We start from the raw sequence: 7,500 nt of genomic DNA, 5'->3' as shown, positions 1-7,500 counted from the left end.
ATGTAGTAGAAATAAAAAATATATTTATATAAAATATTGTTTAACGCTCTTTCAATTAGGCATTCATTAATTCTCTTCTTTGCCATGGTAATTCATGGTGGCTTAGCGACTGAATACAGACTTTAGATTCAAAAGTGACTTTGTGAATGGGTTCGAATTGTTCGACTGATAGTCACTGTCATAGTCTCCACTGAAAATTGTGTAAACATAAAACGCGCGTGAAGTTAAAAATAAAATAAAAGAATTATTAAAAAAATGTTCTTTTTATCCTTTCTATTTTAAATGTCTCCTCCAATTAGTTTTTTGATAATCTAATTTCGAATTGCAATCATTTGGAAAACTATAGGCATTGTTGATAGCTCTGTTAGTGGAACTGTGGGACTGCAACACCCCCAAGTTATTTCTACACAATATTAATGATAAAATTAAAAATAATACGTATGTTTATTATTATTATTATTATTATTATTATTATTATTATTATTATTATTATTATTATTATTATTTTATTTTTTCTATGTGTACATTATAAAATCATTAACTTTAATGTCGGTATCTCCAAATTCATATAATAACAAAAATAAAACTTGCTTGGAGCTGTGAAATTCACAGTTACACTTTCTTAATGAAATTCTCTTGTACGCATGCGCGGATTTGACGCTTTAGGCAGCCGATGAAAGCTGCTTGAAGAACTGTCGCTTGGCGCAGTTCCGGGTCGTGAAATTCGTTGTTTGCTTAGAGTGTGCGCCTGTATAGATATGATAACATTGTTATTGAAAAAAAAAGGAGGTTTACTTATCTCTTCTTCTCTTCTTCTATATAAATAAAATGAACTCATTTTTTCCCGTCTGATTTTGACATTAATAGGATTAAAAATCAAGATATTTCATGCAAATATAATATGCACAAACGGCAGAACAATATCTGAGGTGTGTTATAGGCTTATTATTTCTCAAATTCCTCGATAATCTTAGATTTCTATACTTTTTCTGCTGAGAAGTCACGGCCAAAATCGGTTAAGATCAATGGAAGTGGTAAAATATTTTCTCTCTAATAAATTCCCCCCCCCTGCCACCACTTAACACCGTTTGGGGATCGTTCACAATGAACAGTTGAGAAGAGAACACCGGTTTGGCTTCGTAGTTCTTTCATGTGAAGTTATTTAAAATCACTAAACTAAGCTGTAGTTCTCTGTGGCGTAGTGGTTAGCGTGCTGGACAATTCGCATTATATTTTCACGTTCGCGCCGATCTACCGTAGTCGTTTTTTTTTTTTTGTTTTTTTTTTTTCCTAAACAACTGGAATGGACTTTTCTTGGTGGCCGAACTGTTAACGTTGCAGATGTTTTTTTTGTTTTTTTCACACTTTATTTTCCTACTTTTACTCATGACTCCGGGTTTGATCCTTCCTACTTACCTACCATAACATTTTTTAAAACTCCTCCCCCCCCCGTCCCGGAAACAAACACTCGGGCAACGCCGGGTACCCCCGCTAGTATTTTTTAAAATTATTATTAAAATCTGCACATAACGTGTTCTTGTACATAAAATATTGTGCTATTTTTTTTTTAAATACGCACACTTTTAGCGTTGGGATTTAAGTCGGTAGTAGACGGAAATATATAATATGCAGAAACTGTTTATTTTTATTTATTAAAAGTATTCGGGAATTTAGCAGTGAAGCTAACACGCGGCCAAGAGTAAAAACCAAATATACAATAAATAAATTTTACCATAAAAATAAAGTTACTATTCCATCTACCTGCCTTTTTGTTTGTTTCTTTAAAGTAGTTTTAAATGCTATTTATTTCGCAACAACTAAACTTTACAAAAACAACTGTTTACATTTTTTCCTAGAAGCAAAAAAGCGAAGAAACAGTTTATGTTGAAAATATATTTTAGTTAGAAATCTTTTTAGCGTGTATGTTTTAGATATAAAAAAAAATAGCATTTATTTGCCTCCGACAAGGACAATGATAGAAGTTTTACACTTTGAAAAATGGATTTTTTACACAAGATTTTTTAATTAAAATGTGTTTGTAAGTAATAAAAAAACACAGTTTTTTAAAATAATTATGCATTTTTAAACTTTACATTGAATTTGTTAGTAGATGGGTCAGATAATACGCATTAAAAAAAGTAATTAGAAATCCTTCTGGACTGAGACAATTTTAATTTTTTGTTTTTTGGGGAAGAAAGCTACATTAAAATTCGATGTTTTATAATACTTATATATGACATCCTATTTTCTTATAATAACTCTCCACTTTATGTCGATCTTTACCGGCATGGGAAGGTCAGTAAATAGCCAAGTTTGTTTGTTCTTTTTATATAAAATACAAATTGTTAAAAGATTTGTAAATAAAATTTTGTATCTTTAAATATTTTTGTTTGTTTGCTCACTATATAAAAATGTAAACTTTTTTATTTTGCATTTTATTTACAAATACGTTTTGTTATAAATACATCTTTAAAAATAAATTTTGTAAATAAAACTGTTATTAAATAAAACGCTATTTTCAAATAGTAAACTCCTAAATTAACACTCGTAGGGAGGAGGATAAATTTCAAAGTTTTTCTTTTTTGTTTTTATAAAAAATAAGTTATTTTTAAAAATGTTTTTCGTTTGTTTGCAAAAAAAAACAAAACAAAAAAAACGCAAACTTTTATTTAATCTGAAAAGGAATAAATATATATATTATTTTTATTCTGTAAAGTGTACATAATTTAAAAAAATCTTTTTAATAAAAAAGTTTTTGCGTATTATCCATTTCTGATTGATTATTTGTCTTTGTTATATATTTGAATATTTATTTGAATGTTTGTTTATTATTTGATTAAATATTTATTTATATATTCGAATTCCTTTACACGATATTAAAAAAATACGTAAAATTTTTGAAGCAGCACCCCCACTAATCTCAGGTACGAGCCGCCAATGTCTGTTAGTGCGAAATATGGCGTTCATGAAAGAAGCAGAAACTCAATCTACATCTATAAACGCTTTAATAATTTGATATTTATTATATTTCTTTTTTTTTGTCTGCTGATTTTAAACAAGATTTAGGCCTTTCCCTCTTGCAACAGAGCGCGGACGCGCGTTTGAGAGCACCATCGGCAACGACCAGCGTATGCAAATGACTGTGCCATGTGAGATGTGACTTTACAGAGAGGGAACAAGAAACAAAAATATTATGAAAAAAAAAACGTGAAACGAGAAAGACAGAACGACATGTGTTACACAAGTGGTTTGAGAGCCACATAAAAAAATGTGTCTTAAATATAAAAAAGGCAGAGTTCTTCTTGCTCGTCCGTCAAAGACGATGACCAAGGTATCAATCAGTTCGGCGTCAGGGGTTTGTGGGTCCTGAGATGGCTGATGAGGCCAATCCGTGCTCGGTAGACTCTTCCACACTCTGGACACGTGAAGGCGGTATCGGCAGGCTGTGAACCGGCAGCTCTCTCCTTCCTCCTCTTGCGCTTCTGCTGGTCGTGTGTCATGCGTTGATTCTCTGCCCTGTCGGCTCCTAGGCTGATGACGCAACGGTAGGCCGAACGTTTAGCAGCGCGACTCTCCCAAGACTGGGGGCTGATTACAAAGTCTTTTAGGGACGTTCTCCCACAGTCTTTATATCGTTTCTTTTGGCCCCCTGCATCCCGCTTTGCCTGGCTGAGTTCCCCATAGAAAAGTTGTTTGGGGATTCGGCTGTCGTGCATGCGATAGACATGGCCTGCCCACCGGAGCTGGGTTTTGCGGATTATGGTGGTGATGGTATGGAGCCCCGCGCGCTTCAAGACTTCTGTGTCAGGAATTCTGTCTTGCCAGCGGATGTTGAGAAGATTACGGAGGCATCTGAGGTGGAAGCCATTCAACTGTTTTTCATGTCTTTTATATGGCGTCCAAGTTTCACATGCGTAGAGTAGGGTTGTCAGGACGACCGCTCGGTATACTTTCAGTTTGGTTGCGAGTGTAATGCCTCTCCTCTTCCACACATTGTCTCTAAGTCTTCCAAATGCACTGCTCGCTGTGGAGATCCTATGGTTAACCTCAATGTCAATGTTGGCGGTGCGGGAGAGGGTGCTGCCAAGGTAGGTGAATTGCTTCACAGCATGGATCTTCTGCCCTTTGACAGTGATGCCGGGTTCATGGTATGCGTCTCCTGAGGCGGGTTGGTACATAACTTCTGTCTTCTTTGTACTGATGGTGAGACCAAAGTTGTCACAACTGGTGGAAAATCCGTCCATTTGACGTTGCATCTCTATCTCATTTGGGGCATTAAGGACACAGTCATCGGCAAAGAGAAGGTCTCTGATGATGGTTTCCCTCACTTTCGTGACTGCCTGCATTCGCCTGATGTTAAACAATTCCCCGTCACATCTGTACTTGATTGCAATGCCAGAGTGACTGTCTTTGAAAGCGTCATGGAGCATGGCAGAGAAAACCATGCTGAAGAGCGTCGGGGCCAAGACACAGCCCTGCTTGACCCCGTTGGTCACAGGGAAGGGCTCTGAGGGGTCGCCGTCATCCAGGACACGAGCGGTCATGCCCTCATGGAACTGCCTGACAATGGCGATGAACCTGTCTGGACAACCAACTTTTTTCATGATCCGCCAGAGGCCATTTCGGCAAACAGTGTCGAAGGCCTTGGTCAGGTCGACGAACGTGGTGTAGAGGCCCCGACGCTGCTCGACACACTTCTCCTGCAGTTGGCGTGCAGCAAAGATCATATCAGTCGTCCCGCGGCCCGATCGAAAGCCACACTGGCTCTCGGGAAGACGACCATCTTCAAGGTGCACCAGCAGGCGGTTGAGAAGGACGCGGGCCAGGATTTTCCCGGCGATGGAAAGAAGGGATATCCCGCGGTGGTTGTCACATGACTGACGATTTCCCTTGCGTTTGTAAATGTGAACGATAGTAGCATCACGAAAATCTTGGGGTAATTCTTCACTCTCCCACATGGATTGGAAGAGTTCTGTCAGTCTTAAAAGCAGTGTAGGTCCACCAGCTTTGTATACTTCTGCTGGAATTGAGTCGGGGCCGGGGGCCTTCCCAGAGGAAAGTTGCTTGATGGCTTTGCTTACTTCCTCTGATGAGGGTGGGATGTCGAGCTCCTCGTTGATAGGCTCCTGGCGTAGTCGGTCGATGGCTTCATCGTTGATGGAAGATGGTCGGTTTAGCACACTGTTAAAGTGATCCGCCCATCTATCAAGGATCTGCTTTTTGTCATTCAAGACAGTTGTTCCATCGGAGCTAAGCAGGGGGGAGGAGATAGAGGACTGGGGACCGTAGACAGCCCTCAGCGCATCGTAAAACTTCCTCATATCCTTTATTTTTTGTACTTTAATTATTTATGTGTTGTATTTATGTTTTGTACTTTAATTATTTTTTGTATTTATTTTTGCGCTGTATTTATTTTTTGTACTGTAATTATTTTTTGTGTTGTTTTTATTTTTGTGCTGTATTTATTTTTTGTGTTGTATTTATTTTTGTGCTGTATTTATTTTTTGTGTTGTATTTATTTTTGTGCTGTATTTATTTTGTGTACTTTCATTATTTTTTGTGTGGTATTCATTATTGTACTTTAATTATTTTGTGTGTTGTATTTATTTTTAGTACTTTAATTATTTTTTGTGTTGTATTTATTTTTAGTACTTTAATTATTTTTTGTGCTGCATGTATTTTTTGTGTTGTATTTATTTTTTGTACTTTAATTATTTTTTGTGCTGTATTTATTTTTTGTACTTTAATTATTTTTTTGTGTTGTTTTTATTTTTGTGCTGTATTTATTTTTTGTACTTTAATTATTTTTTGTGCTGTATTTATTTTTTGTGTTGTATTTATTTTTGTACTTTAATTATTTTTGTGTTGTTTTTATTTTTGTGCTGTATTGATTTTTTGTGCTTTAATTATTTTTTGCGTTGCATTTATTTTGTGTGCTTTATTTATTTTTTGTGCTTTATTTACTTTTGTTGCTTTATTTTTTTTGTGTGCTTTAATTATTTTTGTACTTTATTTTTTTGTGCTTTTTTATTTTTGTGCTTTGTTTATTTTGTGTGATTTATTTAGTTTTGTCATTTATTTATTTTGTGCGCTTTAATTATTTTTGTACTTTATTTATTTTTGTGCTTTATTTATTTTTGTGCTTTGTTTATTTTTTGTGCTTTGTTTATTTTTGTGTTGTATTTATTTTTTGTGTTTTTTTATGTTTGTGCTGTGTTTATTTTTGTGCTGTGTTTATTCTTGTGCTTTATTTATTTTTGTGCTGTGTTTATTTTTGTGCTATATTTATTTTTGTGCTGTGTTTATTTTTGTGCTTTATTTATTTGTGTGCTGTGTTTATTTTTGTGCTTTATTTATTTTTGTGCTGTGTTTATTTTTGTGCTTTATTTATTTTTGTGCTTTATTTATTTTGTGCTGTGTTTATTTTTGTGCTTTATTTATGTTTGTGCTTTAATTATTTTTGTGCTTTATTTATTTTGTGCTTTATTTATTTTTGAGCTTTATTTATTTTTGTGCTTTATTTATTTTTGTGCTGTGTTTATTTTTCTGCTGTGTTTATTTTTGTGCTTTATTTATTTTTGTGCTGTGTTTATTTTTCTGCTGTGTTTATTTTTTTGCTTTATTTATTATTTGTTTTATTTATTTTTTGTGCTTTATTTATTTTTTGAGCTATATTTATTTTGGTGCTATATTTATTTTTGTGCTTTATTTATTTGTGTGCTTTATTTATTTTTGTGCTTTATTTATTTTTGTGCTGTGTTTATTTTTTGTGCTTTAATTATTTTTGTGCTTTAATTATTTTTTGTGCTTCATTTATTTGTGATTTGTGCTTTCTTTCCAAATTATCATCACCATAGATATATGAACAATACACATATGGATATTAAGTTGGAAAGAAAGTTCTTGCAAAATTTTAAATTTTCATTTCAAATGATGTATTTTCAAATAAGTTTTTTGGTATAAAAGCTTTACTTTATATATCATTTAAATATCGTTTTTCGCTCTATCTAATCGTTTAACTTACCATCGGTTTAAAGCAACTACGTCTTATTTTCAGAACGTTGAATATAAGATGAGAGAAAAAAACAAATTCGTACCATTTTTTTTATTTTAATTCAAGCTGGGCTGAAAAGCTGCTGAAACAGCTCGCGATATCCACGAAGCGCTTTGCTCAAGAACGTACAGCACAATGGTGGTTTAAGAAATTTTGTGGCAGCGACAAGAGTCTTGAAGATGATAAATGTAGTCGTCTGCCGTCGGATGTTGACAACGATCAATTAAAAGCCAATCTACACACAACTGTTCGTGAATTTGCTTTTGAATTAGATGTAACGTATACGACGATTTCCAAAGACTCGAGAGAAATTTGAAAGACAAACAAACTTTATAAATGAGTGAACGACAACCAAAAGAAACGCCTTTATGAAGTGTCACCTTTCCTTTTTTTGTGCGACAAAAACAATCCGTTTCTTGACCGGGTTATGCCTTGCGATGAAAAGT

The sequence above is a fragment of the Euprymna scolopes genome, chromosome 13 (assembly GCF_053919585.1).
Source record: "Euprymna scolopes isolate OS-2025 chromosome 13, ASM5391958v1, whole genome shotgun sequence".
NCBI lineage: Eukaryota > Metazoa > Mollusca > Cephalopoda > Sepiida > Sepiolidae > Euprymna > Euprymna scolopes.
The sequence above is the reverse complement of the archived record's forward strand: the minus strand, read 5'-3'. Positions refer to the sequence as shown.